Source organism: Atractosteus spatula, chromosome 13 (genome assembly GCF_055471065.1).
Source record: "Atractosteus spatula isolate fAtrSpa1 chromosome 13, fAtrSpa1.hap1, whole genome shotgun sequence".
Classification (NCBI taxonomy): Eukaryota; Metazoa; Chordata; class Actinopteri; order Semionotiformes; family Lepisosteidae; genus Atractosteus; species Atractosteus spatula.
Window position 1 is genome coordinate 21,661,725 of NC_142718.1, and position 14,554 is coordinate 21,676,278.

At 37.2% G+C, this 14,554-nt stretch overlaps 1 protein-coding gene across 7 annotated transcripts in view; it reads right to left on the reverse strand.

The window, feature by feature from the left end:
• Positions 1-14,554, reverse strand: part of LOC148821874 (double-stranded RNA-specific editase 1-like) — a 169,001-nt gene that overhangs the window by 132,131 nt on the left and 22,316 nt on the right. For all 7 annotated transcript variants that reach the window (XM_088929959.1, XM_088929955.1, XM_088929961.1 and 4 more), the window contains exon 2: positions 3,444-3,538. The gene's annotated coding sequence lies outside the window, so the exon portion shown is untranslated. The remainder of the gene's footprint in view (positions 1-3,443; positions 3,539-14,554) is intronic.

A 14,554-nucleotide genomic window follows, 5' to 3' on the forward strand; every position in this document is an offset into this window, starting at 1 on the left:
TGTGAGCTCATCGTGCCTTAGGCTTCCAAAAGCTGAATACTTAAGAGTTCACAGAGATCAATAGCTTTTTGCTGACTATGCGCCACTCCAACAGAATTAATCTAAAGCACTTCATGCTAACAACTGGAACAGTCCATTAATGCAAGAAATACCCATGTAAAATATTTGAACATAAGAAAATGGCATGAAAACAATTATTCCAAGCTGGCACAAAACAAAGAGCTTTTTGAAGTCTAGAGAATACGTAATCAATACGGAGTCTATGTTACACAGGCAACTGTTTCCATAAGATCTGCACTGCCCAGGGAGCAATTGGACAAAGCTTTCATTAACTAAGAACTTTGGTCTCAAATCTGTACCATCACTTATAACAATAGTATTAAAGGATGGGATTATCCCAATCTTTCTTAAAAAAGGAAGTTATTAACAAGGTCTGACTGTAAGGTTGCATATTTATATTTCATCAAAAGGTTTTTTCACAAATTCTTAGACCAGTGACTATACTGAATCGCAAAGCCTTCCTTAAGGAACCTACAGTACACAGACCTCAACAGTACATAATGTATCACCACAGCACATAGCCACAAAAAAGGAACAAAATAAAGATACTTCCAAGTCAAGCTTCTGATAAGTCAAGATAGTTCAACACTAAACTCCAATCCCACCAGAATGTTGCTGTTGACTCCCATAAGCATCAGCGCAGGTATTCTGACCAGTCTGTAATACGTCTTTACTCATCTCTCATGTGCAATCACAGCACACAACACTCACACCCCAGGTACTTCATTTCAGACATCTTGCTCCAATCACAATGAGAAATAATAATCAGAATCACATTAGACCATACAATGCCACAGAATACAATGCATGGAGCAGACATGAATATTACCATGGTTTTTAGACTAAACATAACTTAAGACAGCTTAGCTTAAGTAAGAAGAAACTAAGCCTATCATTTAGCAAGTCCTTAAATCACAATAAGCAGAAATACTAGAAACACAAACACAAAGACTCAAGGAAAAAATATCTAAATCAGCGCATTTACCTATCAAATTTAATTGACATGCCAAATCATTTTTTTCCTTCTACACACCAATTAAGATACAAGGCTATTTTTGAACTATAAAATATAGTTCACCTATAAAGAGTCACCTGCATTTCAGTGTCTAATCCACATGCTATTGACAAGTATAGTACTAAATACACCTTTTGAAATCTAAAATGAATATGGCATTTAGCAAGTATTAATAGGAAAATGTCCTTACTGTGGTAAATATCTTAAATTGGATGGATTATTTACCATGCTGCAACAGGATCTATTAGTCACCAAGTTGTTAAAAAAAATGAGAGAACAAAATTGCTTGAGGGAATCTCACTCTTTAAAAGGGGGATATTCTAGGAGTGTTTGGGAGTTCGAAAGAACCAGCATTGATTAATGCATTTCAAAACGCAACAAAAGCAAAATGTACACAGCAACTTGTAAAACCTCCAATTTACTTCAGAAAACAGCCGAAATCTCCAGGTGTGCGCAGCGCCATGTTCTGCGATTCAGAACAAGACAACGAGGCCATAAAACTTCTGGTGACATGATGCAGCCTTATTGCACTGTAAACAAGCAGGCTTGCAAGTACATTTCTTTTAATCCAACAGAAATATTGCTCTAAATTTCAAGACTGTTTTGCTGACAAATACTACTTGCTTGTTAACTCTGCATGCAGAGAAATGTCGGATCATTTCTGCGGTGAAATGTCTGCTGCATAACCTGTACTTAGTTGTACAGCACATTACATTAGTCATTACAGTGACTAGTGAGCAGGAAGGGCTGCATTGCATTGCAGTTCATGGGTACTCAAATGTGAGTTTGCAACAACATAGTGACTTACAGTACTTTCACAAAGTTCACCATTTTGTGCTTAATTCAAAATATGTAAAAATTTTCTAAAATGTCAATTAATTTAATAACTGGTCTGAGAAACTGGGACTCCCATTCTCCTTTAACTGCAATGTCCTTTGATGGAAGGTTTAACTATTTTACAAGGTCCTTGTCATACCAAGGTCACATTTGGTCATATTAATTTGCAGAAATAGCTGTTATAGAAATATTGCTAAGCTACTGCGTACTTGAACAAAAACTGTGACCGTATGATTAGATCCTCGTTAATAAGACCAACTAGTCCAGTTTTGCCTAAAAAAGTTCCTACTTTGCAGATGTTCTTTTTTTAGATTGTTTCTTTGCTTTTTGGAAAACAAAACATTTTCTCTAGGATGTTCTTGTTCAACTGATGCTGTATGTATACACACTATGTTTAAAGGCTTAAAAAGTTAAAATGACCAATACTTTCAATCCTAAATCAGGAAGACAATACGCAGTAATCTCAAAAATGCAACATAAAGTATAGCCATTTTCCCAACTAAAACAATTGAGACAGAAGAACAATCTTTCAATGAACATGAAAAAAATGGCTTAGCTATGGGTCGAAAGAACAGCTCGGCTCTGCGGAGACTGTGAAGAGGTCACATTAGGGTGATGAGGAAAAGGGGAGAAAGGAACAAATGGATTTCTACTGAGGTTTTGCATGAGGACTTCTCTGATGATTAATGCGGCATGGCTGAGAAAGTTCAATTAAAGAATCTGCTTAGCAGAATCACTTGGAGCCAGCCAGGCAACAACATACAGCCCACAGAGAGGCATTATGCTGATTCCACAGATGAGCTGTGCGTGATGCACTGGCACCACATTTTACTGGGAAGAATTGCTTTGAGAGCGAAAAGCACACTGACAGTGAAACCAAGGCAGCTATACAGCAGTATTCGTTTTTAGTGGGCAAAGTTTTTTTTTTAGGCGGCATTGCACAGACAAGGACTATGGTCCAGTGCCCTCAGGGTTTTACTGTTCTGTGTACAGTTCCATTTGCAAATATAAAATGCAAATCCCTGAACCCTATCACCTTGGCTTATCTGAATCGGATTGCTTCAAATCTCTCCAAATACAATCATTTCCTTCCCGTATTAATATTTAACATACTTGAAAGGTCTAAATGAAAAAAAAAGCACAACATTATGTTTCTAAAGTGCTGAAAGATTTTCTCAAGCAAGATCACACTCCGTCTGCTTTAAAAGCACAGAACACGGTATGTAACGCATGTTAAATAATGCAAGACTAAGTATACTGTAAATACAGTGAAAATTTTCAAAGTGCTCTCAATATAATGTGAAAACTGTAATGACAGAAACTTCCTGACAGGTTGTTAACGCTGCACCTAAGTGATGCTCTAACTGAGCAATAACACCTCTTATGCTCTAACTGAGCAATAACACCTCTTATTCAGAAAGCATTAACAGAAAACAATTGCAGGTATCAAATAAAATGCCACTCTGAAAACATTTACAACAGAACGCATCTGTGATAGGCTGTAAAGGAAGGTGTAAAGAAAAGTACTTACAGAAGGCTTAGCGGAGGGGGCACCTACAACCTCCAGACTGCAGCAGAGAGATGATGCTGCAGCAGACAAACAGAAATCCAGCAAAGAGGATTGTCCTGCAAGTGAAAACATTAAGGGATGGTGAGATGACAGTCGAGCATGCGATTCCGTGCTGCCTTAACTATGTGTGCCTTGAACTCAGGGCAGCAGCTCTTATACAGTAGCTTGAGCTGCAGTAGTCGAGCGTCAAACGGACAAAGCTACTGCAGAGAAAGCAGGCAGGAGGAGGGTTATAAGGGGAGCCCTGAAACACAAACCAGCATCAGAGAATGCACTTGGCTTGAGAAAAACATACATTCGCACAACAGAAGAGGATTTTCTAATAAAATGGGATTTTCGAATAAATGTTTTTTTTCCCCAATTAGGAGGCCTCAGGAAAGAAAAACAGTCCAACCTTTATAAAGAAAATGGCCTAAAGGAGTGTTATTAGTGTTAGAATTTATTTCTGTAACTGCACATGAACACATATAGTAATCTACATAACACTCCTGTACGAAATACTTTCCAGACATCACTTCACATATTACCGAGAAAGATTGGGGGAAAAAAAGAGACAAAACTGAAGGGATTAATGACAAGTCGAGTGCATCTTAAAGGTCTCTTTGAGCAGGAGCCCTTAATAAAAGGCGCAATCTTAAGTACCTATCTATCCAATTTAACAGGTTTTACACCTCAACTCTAAAACATGCTGTTATACGAGGATTTTCTGGAATTTTAATTTTCTAAAGCTTTGTGAATATACATCACATCTTGCAAATGTGTGGGAGTTCTGCAATAAAGCATATCTGCTTTTTTTTAACTTTTATCACTAAAGAGAAAGCCAACAAAGATCAGCTATTTACTCTGTTTTTGTACATCATACTGTAGTGACACTGTTGAACACAGTGTTATATCTGATATATTGCTTTCACAAATCAAGCCAAGCAGCTAGTTTCAAACCACATATCAAAAATAGGTTTATTATCAGCTTAAATGCCCTTTTCATTTCTGTTAATAATAATTTGTATATTTTTACAGCATCTGTGTATGTAAGCTTTAAAACGGATTCAGATTCATCCAATCACAGCCTCTATTCAGCCCAGTGATCTAGATGAAGAGGGTGAAAAACAACACACAGACAACAGAAAGCTTCCCATTATCTCCTGTGTTTTTTTTCACCAGGAGAAATAAGACAGTGAATAGTGGGTCACAGACAACAATATTTAAAGCTTAATGAAGTGAAATTACAATGTGTCCTGTGTTTGGGAAAGAAGACAATCATTGTAATTAATGTGAAAAAAACTATTATGTTAAGTAATCCCATTGAAAAACTGGATCAAGAATTGCCGTTGTGCTTCAGTGTTGTGTTGCCAGATCACTCTCAAATTCATTTCTGAGTTAAATGAGCCAGGCACCTCCTGAAACAAATAAACTATTGTTATTCAGCTCTTGGCAATCACCATATTTGGGGCTTCACATTTGAAACTTGGAAAGAAAAGACATTCAATCAGTTCGTGAAGTAAAATTATTTTGGTCACTTTAACTTTATTTTAATAAGTGAGAATCCCCACCTTGATCACTTTATTCCTCAAATGAAACTTCAATTAGAAGTTCACGGTTACAGAGAAACATGCGCCACTATACGATAACAGTTTGAAAAACCTTCTGTTTCACAGGACCACTTCCCTTGCCCAACAGAGCACACAAGGAGACTCAAAGCAAATTTCATGTTTTAGGCAGACCTGAAGACTCGAGAAGGGGGGAAAATAAAGAATGGAATGAAAAAATCTTTTCCACCATTTTGTAAATCATTTTCTGCCGAAATACACTGCATGGTAAGGAAGCAATTAATTTTGGATAGCCTAAAGCGGAAGTCCTCCAACTTGTGCTGTTAAGCACTTGTCCTCTCCCCGTCATAAAACAGTCTTATTCAGCACAGGGAGAAGCATGCAGTCTTGGGGGACTTTCTGGGAAATGCATGTGTTGAAGCAAGAAAGGTCATGGGGAATGAAAATACATCAGAAAGAAGTGGGGTCTGGCAAGTATCTGAGAAAAAAAAAATCTATTGCACTGTAATGAGTTTTGCAAGACTCTCTTTACCCACTGTTAACAGCCTCCCTCTTAAATTGGTCCTGCACTGCAACTATCCATTTCTTTGATCTTAAAAACACGGTTTTTAGTGAGCCCACTGCCCTTCCCATTTACCCACAATACTGAAGGGAGAAGGGCCCTGCTCCCATTGCAATCATGAAGCTGACTTTGGAGTCTCGTCCAACATGGCAGTGCATCTCTTATGTTATGCAGAAAAGACTTGGTCCTATCCGTGTACCAAAATATGAAAATAACCACCATGCTAGCTGTAGTAACAGCAAGCCTCTACAAGACTAAAGCAGCATACCAGGAAGCTCATCCACAAATTCCAATAAAAATCATGTTCTTTGCAAGGAGTACAGATCTCAGGCAGACATGGTGTGTGAACATTTCAATCATAGCAATGAATAGAGTAGGATGGTTTCTCAAAGTGGGTACTACAGCTGTTTAAATTAACTGTAAGTAAATATCTCCACAAGACAAATTAGTTGGGATACTGCAGCATGGATATGCCAGACCGCGTTCCCTAACTCCATTTTTTTTTTCACATCTGCATTAGGCTGTCCCTTTCTACCACAGTATGAAAATGTAATTTTGTAAGAGAGGCACAGTGGTGCAGTGGTTAGCATTGCAGGGTTCAATCCCAGACTTGGGGTGCTCTCTCCCCTTGTTTGTGATGGATTCCTCGGGGTTACTCTAGACTCCTTCCCCAGTCCAAAGACAGGGGAAGATTAGAAAATAAAAAACACTACCGACACAAGACTATAAACATTCACAAATTAAGTTCAGCAAACCGAAGAAAATTGTACATTTTACTCGGTTTTGTGTTGTTTGAGAAAAAGCATTACCATTTATCATTAAGAACTCGACAAAAATGCCACAGAAATTATTTATAATAGACTGTAGTTGTTTTGACATATGAAGATAAAGTGCCTGTCAACATTTTAAAACATACAAATGAGTATTAATTCTTAGACATTAGTAAATAAATTAAAAACCACTTAATCTCAAATAGCAAAGACCTTAAAAAGGAAAATTACTTTTACCACCTGAAAACTGTAGAAATTAACAGCTAAATAATAGAAAAAAAACTGCCTCCAGTACAACTTTCAACTTTTGGAGATTTACAATGACATTCCTCTCAATTACAATGCTGAGAACAAGCTTTCAAACCATAGTTGATCCCTGTTCTTGTATTTCAAACCTACAATATACTTAGATCTTTATAAACGTCTAAATAAAAGATATCCTGATTAAACATACAACATTAAGACATTAGATCTATTTGGATTATTAAATCAACAAAACAATCCACAGTAAAAATCGTTGTGTGAATAAGTACTGTATGTGAGAGTATTTAAGATTCAGTAATGGCGATACATCCAGTACAGTAGGGGCTTCAACTAGATGTTCTGTGTGTCTGTTTACCAGTCTCTCGCATTGGGTTTCATGCATTTTGTCTTATGCTTAGAGAATTGCTTCAAGTCAGTGACATTTGAAGGATTCCTTGCATGAACAGCTTGCTTCAGGTCGCTTCATAACATTTAACGAGACTCTGACTTGGCTAATCCCGAATGCAATAATTTTTTTTCAGTTATTGTGTTATAGATCTGCTTGTATGTTTAGGATCATGGTCTCCTGTATGACCCACTTTTGATTCAGCTTTAGGTATCACAAAAGAATGGCCTGACACTCTCCTCCAGAATTTGCTGACACATAGCAGAGTTCATGATTCCATCAGTGATAGCACGCAGGTGCTTTCCTAAAGCAGTAAACAGAGCCAAACCCTCCACCATGCTTCATGGTCTTCTGTTGTAAGGGGGTGTCTTTGTTTTAGCCATGCAAACCGTTTCAGATGTTGGGCACAGATATCAAGTTTTGACATCTGTCTAAAAAACATTCTTCTAATAGCCTTGTGAATTGTCCAGGAGCTTTTACAAACTAGAGATGGGTGGCTATGCTCTTTTTAGAGAGTACTGGTTTCTCCCTGTCTGTCCTCCAAAGAAACATATTCCCATTCTGTCTTGATGTTAGAGGCTTATTATAGCCACGGTGAGAGGCTTCGATGTTACCGTGGGGTTCTTTGGAACTCTGGCAAGATCTTCAGACCCAGGTAGAGCCACCGTGGTCTATAATATTTACCATTTGTAGAGATCTTTGACAGCAAGTGGAAAGAGCCGCAAATTAGAAAGGGTTTGTTAACCCCTTCAAGATAAAAGATAATTAACTACACTTTTTCTGGAATTCTCAACAACCTCTTTTGATCATGGCATGATGTGTTTCTACAAACCTGTATGGTGAGGATCAAACTCAACGTCTCGCAATTTGACTGAGCTTGAACTCTTCTGTAAAAACGAGTGGGATAAAACTGAAAAATACAGGTGCACTAAGTTGATAGAGACCTATCCAAAGAGACGTCCTGCTGGAATCAAAGCAAAAAGTGCTTCCACGAAGCATTAGTTAAGGGATGTGAACACTTATGCAACAAAGGCATTACAAGTTTTTTTTATTTTTAATCATTTTTCCCAAAACTGATCCATTTGTTTTTCACTTAAATATTGTTGGCTAAAAGATCTTATTAAAGGTGAAAAAAGGTCTGACATGATGTGTCTTGATTTTAGCCTTTTCATCAACAAAAGCTGAAATTTCAATAAGGGTGTGTAGACTTTTGATATCCACTGTAGGACAGGGCTAGCCAAACTTACTCCTTATTTAGTTGTTACCAAACTGTTTAACCACCTGATTACCCCCTTAATTGTGTTAAGTATTGGGGTTCACTTATTTGACAAATCTTGATTCTTCATTCCATTTGGTTCTGCTTCATATACCACTGCATCTCAAAAAAACATTGAATTAGTTAACCTAAACCTTTTTTTTTGTTATGTATAAAAAAAACAGTTTCAATTATGCAAGAGAAACATGGCAAGAAATTGCTATTTTGGTCATTCCCATAATTATATTAGAAGTTCACAAACGTTCTTGGCACCACAGCAGTTATTGCATGGTCTAATATATTCATAGCCTTTTGGGTTTGGAATGTTTTTTATCATTATTAACCATAATTATCTGAAATATTTTTAGTAGCGATTGTGTAGTATTACTATACACATCTCTGCTCTGTTAAAAACAATAGCCGGAATGTCTCTTTCAACAACTGGTAAAAAAAAATGCAGCTTCGTATCAACTAGTACACTACAGGACTAAAATGAAAGATAAGTGGGTTTTGGGGAAAAATGAGGCATAATGTTTCAGTGGCTGAAATATTAAGCAAAACGTAGTTCACCTTATTTCATACACAGAATATTTTGTGATTCCTTTCTCATAAACAATCAGTGAAAGGGGTGTTTAAACGGATGTTGTGACAGAATAAAGAAAAAAAAAAGTATAACTAAATCTTTAAAGGATTTGCCTTTCACCAAAATAGGGACACACTGAACTATGGCCTCAACACAAAATTAAACGTACTGTTCGTGAAACAAACTACAAACGTCACCACATGATGAATGGAATCGGAGTCTTTTGACTGTTTTATTATTTTCGATTTAAGGAGAAAATAGAGCAGAAACGAACTACATCAATTGCACTGGAGGCTATAGTGCACACATATGCTGCAGCTTGAAATCAAAGAACAGCAATTTACCAGGAGATTATAGCAATGTTAATCCACAACAACCTCCTAACAGTTAATGAAACAAGGATCCAGACAAGCATCTGAGCAAACAGCTTTTCATCCAGCCATTTTTAACTAGTGTCTGCCTTCCAAAAAGGGTTTACAGGCTTAATCTAAGCTTGCACATCATTAGGATAATTCATTTACTACATAGCACTTCTCTTTACATTAAGCAGCTTGAAGGCCTTTACACTGTAAAGAGATTTACAAAGGCTACTGGTAATGCATCCTTGTCTTTTCTGCCCCACTTTATGGCTTCTCTTTTTTTTTTTAGGTTTAAAGTAACCAGGTTCAGAGCAGGGCAAGACAGTCTACTCATTTTAAAACGGCATACTGCATGTCTAAGAACCCTTAATCTCAGGAGCTTTCTATTATTTATGAGAAGAATGGCTGCATTCTCTTAATTTTTGCATTTTTAAGTGGGTCTCTTGCAAAATGGAATGAACACTGCCCAAGCGGAAAGCAGGAATGTCAGTTTTCCTAATTTCCGGAAGGCCAACAACACATTACATTCGATTTAGCAGCCTATTTTTGTGCAAGATGACAGATGTCTTCTCATTATTTTTCCTTTTATGCAACAGTACTAACCCCTCACTCACGCACAGATGACAAATTCAGGATTATTTAGGATAGTATCCCTGGACTATGGTTTCCAACCTCACTTTCTCATCTCACACTGCTTATACAGTCCAACCCTGCACTGCCATGCTAAGAAAAATATTTTAGTCTATTACCAAAGGAAAACTACTTAAATGGTAGAAAGCACAAAGTGCTAGATATTGAGAAGAATTAAAAAAACATGTATAGCCTATCCCCTGAAAACAAAGATCTTTTAGAAAAGCTAAGTATTATTTTTTGAAAAGGTATTTCACTCCAAGAACACATTCTCTAAAATTGCACATTGACCAGATGAAACGATTATGGATCCATTTAAAACCTGGCTCTTCATAACCAGCTTGTTCTTCTGTTCCATATAGAGGAAACACCAGATTTATATCTGGTTTAAGCAAACAGTTATTATATCCAACTACAACACCTTTAGATAGGGATCCAATTTTATTTTATCCAATTTGTTTTGTTTACCATAGTCAGACAGGGAAGGAGGGGGTTAATCAAATTATCAGAGTGTAGCAGAAAACATTCAATAAGTCAAAAAGAGAAATATAACACCCGAGTAACAGGTTATAAAAAAGTAGTCAGAATGACAGATGTTAAAATGCATTACATGCCTGAAGTATTTCACAATGCCTCTTATTGCATGTCTTAAGTGCAAAATGTGTATGGAAAAATTAAAAGAAAAAGAAACAAAAAATCAGGAAGATAGTATCTCATTCCACCAAAACAATAAGGAAAAGATTTCCTCTCTCTGGCTCTGCTAAAGCACCAGCAGTGAAGCTCCAATAAATAAACACACATTCCTACAATGCTCTGCTCCGTGTGCAGAGAGACAAATCTGAGTAAGGCAACAGCACAGTCAAGACTGCAGGTTTAAGAAAGGCAACAGGAGGCTTTTTTTCCCCACACCAGACAACAACCAGGATAGTACTGGGATAAAAACCCTGCAGTTAAACAACTTAATTTGTTAAATATCATTGTTGTAACATAAAGCAAAGCTAATATTGCAACAACCAGCACTAATCTTGCAAAGATTTAAGTAGCTTCATTTGTAGCAGCCGATTCTGCCTGCAGCTACATTCTGGGAATGAAAGGAAAAAACAGTCGCTTTATTAAAATGCATCATACATACAGCTGGATGGTTCAAGAGCAAAGGTAGATAAGCATTCCTCCATCGTATGTCATTTGTTGTGTCTTTTTCAAATGAATGTGGGAGGCAGGAATGCAGCCACCCAGGCCATTTCAACCAAAGAAATTTTACACCTCATATTCCACTCCAACACCCATATTTCCGTAGCACACTCTCAGACTCGGAGTCTCCAACTCTGGTTAAGAGATATACAGTATCTCACAATGCCCCCCCCCCCACTGTATTGCTAATTTTATTGTGGCAGCTGAAACTGCACACTTTCAACATGTCCTTATTAAAAGAAAACAGAATGGATGTTGCAGGCCCCTGTTAAAACTACACGAGCCGTTTTCATTCTAACGTCATGGAGACCATCCTCTCTCAGCAATACAATATCACGGTTTCCTTTAATATTTGCAAAGAATGTAAAATGGAATCAAAAAGGTATTAACATGCATATACACAATGAGATATTACGCAAATACAAATACTGACAGTTAAAGAGTGTGCAAAATGTTAATGACATTTTCAATATTTTTCCACTTAATCTCCAAAAGGTCAGAACAGGTCAGAAACAGCAAACTGGCATGCAATTTCTTAATGGTTGAGAACCACACATTTCCCGAATGGTGGTTAGCAAGAACACAAACAAACCAGCAGCTAAGCTTGCAGTACAGCAGATGTGCAAGTGCCTAAGATCAGCTCACTTCACAGACCCCAGTTGTCTTTAGAGACACACTTGTCTTAAGTGTATCAGATGTTTATTTAATTTGACCTCTATACCATTAATTAAAAAGGCTAACAATTTCTCTGCTCCTTGAGAGACTAAATCCTACCAAAGAAAGGCCAGCTGGAATCTACCACAATAGCACCGGAACGTGTGTCAAAATAATAGTATAGCATTATTGTATTATAGTATTAATGTCTAAGTTAAGCAGGAACACATCATTGTATGTTATTTTATATTCTTTTTATAAAAATAAAAAAAAATCGATTGCCCAGCCTAATAATGCATAGAACAAGGTCTGCTGAAGACTACATACAGGTATATGTAATTTAAAACAGAACATGTAAATGAAAGTTATGTGTAATGAGTGAACAAGAGTGTTTCTTGCACTCAGTTTCAAAAATGGAAAGCATTAAAAGGGTGTGGAAGCTTTCTAGATATTTTTAATTTTGGAATGGCCAACTAGATATCATAACATGCCACCAATTAGGAATGTCCAACTGGTTAACAATCCTGCTTTAACTCTATGATCCTCAAACCACCTTGAAAAGACTGATGACCGCACATGCTTTCCTCTAAAACCTAGAGTCGCAGACATCGGCGTCTTAATCACAATCCAAGCTGCACTGCTCATGTGAACATGCTAAAAGGGCTTTAGAATTTAGCCAGCACTCCAAACGAGTGCCTTCCTTGCGCGAGTACACACAAGCCCCATTAGACTTATTTATTTTCACATTAACCCACGTTCATGTATTCATCTCTACAATGCTAGTTATGTACAGGATATTTAATATTTAATGCACAAAGCACAGCACAAGGAAAATGTATCTTTTTCTACCAAACAACATTGAAATCCATGTGAATTCGTGACCTTCATTCATGACGAAGCAGATGAACAGTATTACAGCTAGTGATGGAGTCGTAAAAAATGAATGGTTTTGAAATTTCAAATCTTGAAGGATCTGGTGCCATTTCTCCTATATGCACCTGTGTACGGAACCGTAAAGAACATTCTGCTGTATCAGCCCGCCTCAATTGTTATCGTTTACTATAGTTTTTTTTTAAACGTTTTTGAAAAACATCTTGAATTGAGGTGCAGGTTTGGGCACATTACTCCGCTGTCTCAGCATAGCTGCATTTGTTTACTACCAGCTGGTTGTCAAGAAAACTGCGTCACACCCAATAGCAAGAGATTTTGTCCCTGTACAGCATTCATTAATCAGTCTATATAAAACAAGCATTATTGGAGCCAGACATACTTAAGTTCTTACACTTGTTGAATTAACCCCGAGTAAAATGTTCAGCATGTCAGAAGTAATTAAATGAAAAGATAATACTGAGTGCAAAAATAATACAATTAAGGACAAGTATGCAATTACAAGCATAATAGTCTGTTCAGGACAACAGAGGGTTAAAATGATTTGATTATGAAATATACAAATACCATAAAATCTGTCAAAGACTGAGGAAAATCAAAAACAAAAAACCCTGAGCAGGCTAAAGTGAAAAACAAAACTTCCCTTAAAAAAGTGCCCAGACTACATTAAACATCTCAAGAACCTCAATTAAAATCAAATCTATAAAAACAAAAACTGGCATTTTTAATTTGGTCAGATCAGCACTGGTCCTGTTATTACATTTCCCACTCCTCAGGCTATTTGCCTTTGCTTTTTCCCCCCTAACACTATCACAGACTACAGACAGACTGCTTTCCTTTACACTGGAAAGACCCTGACATGAGATGACATACATTAAACATTTTTGAGCTCAAGCAAAATTAGTGTGCATGTGAAAAATACCACACTTGCACAGCTCGGAGCCTACCAAGCCAAACTTCACACATTTAAACATGTCAGGAAAAAGGTGGGATAATAGATGAGACCATTCTTCCAGAGTATCAAATACTGTAGCCTACTGTAGGCCTTTCATTAAAATGACCAAATGTATCCAGGCAAATGCACACAATATTCATAAGATTGAAAACTTCAAACCACTTGGATATAAACCAAATCTATTTTTATGAAACATCGCGCATGAATGTCAACGTTTGATGTCAAACCAATTGATGGCAATTGGCATTTACATGTCACTAAGGAAAATCCAGTTCAAGAAACCTACAGGTACATTAAGTGTTGGTAGGTACTGGTAATAAAATTGCCAGAGACACGGCTAGAATCAGTCCATCAGGGAGGTCTGCATCTTCCTTTATATTGCTACAGACCTTGAAGTGAATCAAAAGATGCAGGGCTTGATGGTGGGAGGTTTGGACGCGTCTGTGTCACCTTTCTCCCTATCTGAGTGGGTACAGAAGTTGTCGCTGTAAGTCGAGAAGTAAATACATAATTGGTGATTCCGAGATTTGCGTGGGTATATAAAGAACTGACTATTCTATTATTTCTAAAGAGAAATAGACATGCAAAAAGTACAAGTATGTTAAATTTTGCTAGACAAAACTATTGGGAGATACCATCTTTGTATCCATCTATCCATCCATGCATGCATTTTCTAACAGCTTTATCCAAAACAATTGTTTGGGAGATGAAGCATATCCCAACAAGCAACGGGGTAAAGCAGGATACACCCTGGATGGGACACCAGTCCATCACAGCCATCTTTATATATCAAACTCAAAGGACAATAAGCAAAGCTGTGCGTGTGTGAATCACAACACCAGAAAAAAGAAATTATCAGATCAAGTCAAGTGTCTCAATCAAAATTAAGTGGTCAAGCTAGTCAAACATAGAAATTCAAATGATAAACGACCACTGCATTTCAGAGCCAATGCTTCTTCCTCAAGGCCTACTGGGTGATCGAGCAGTTGCTAGACCCAGCAAAGGAAGCTTTTAGCTTTTCGCTTCGAA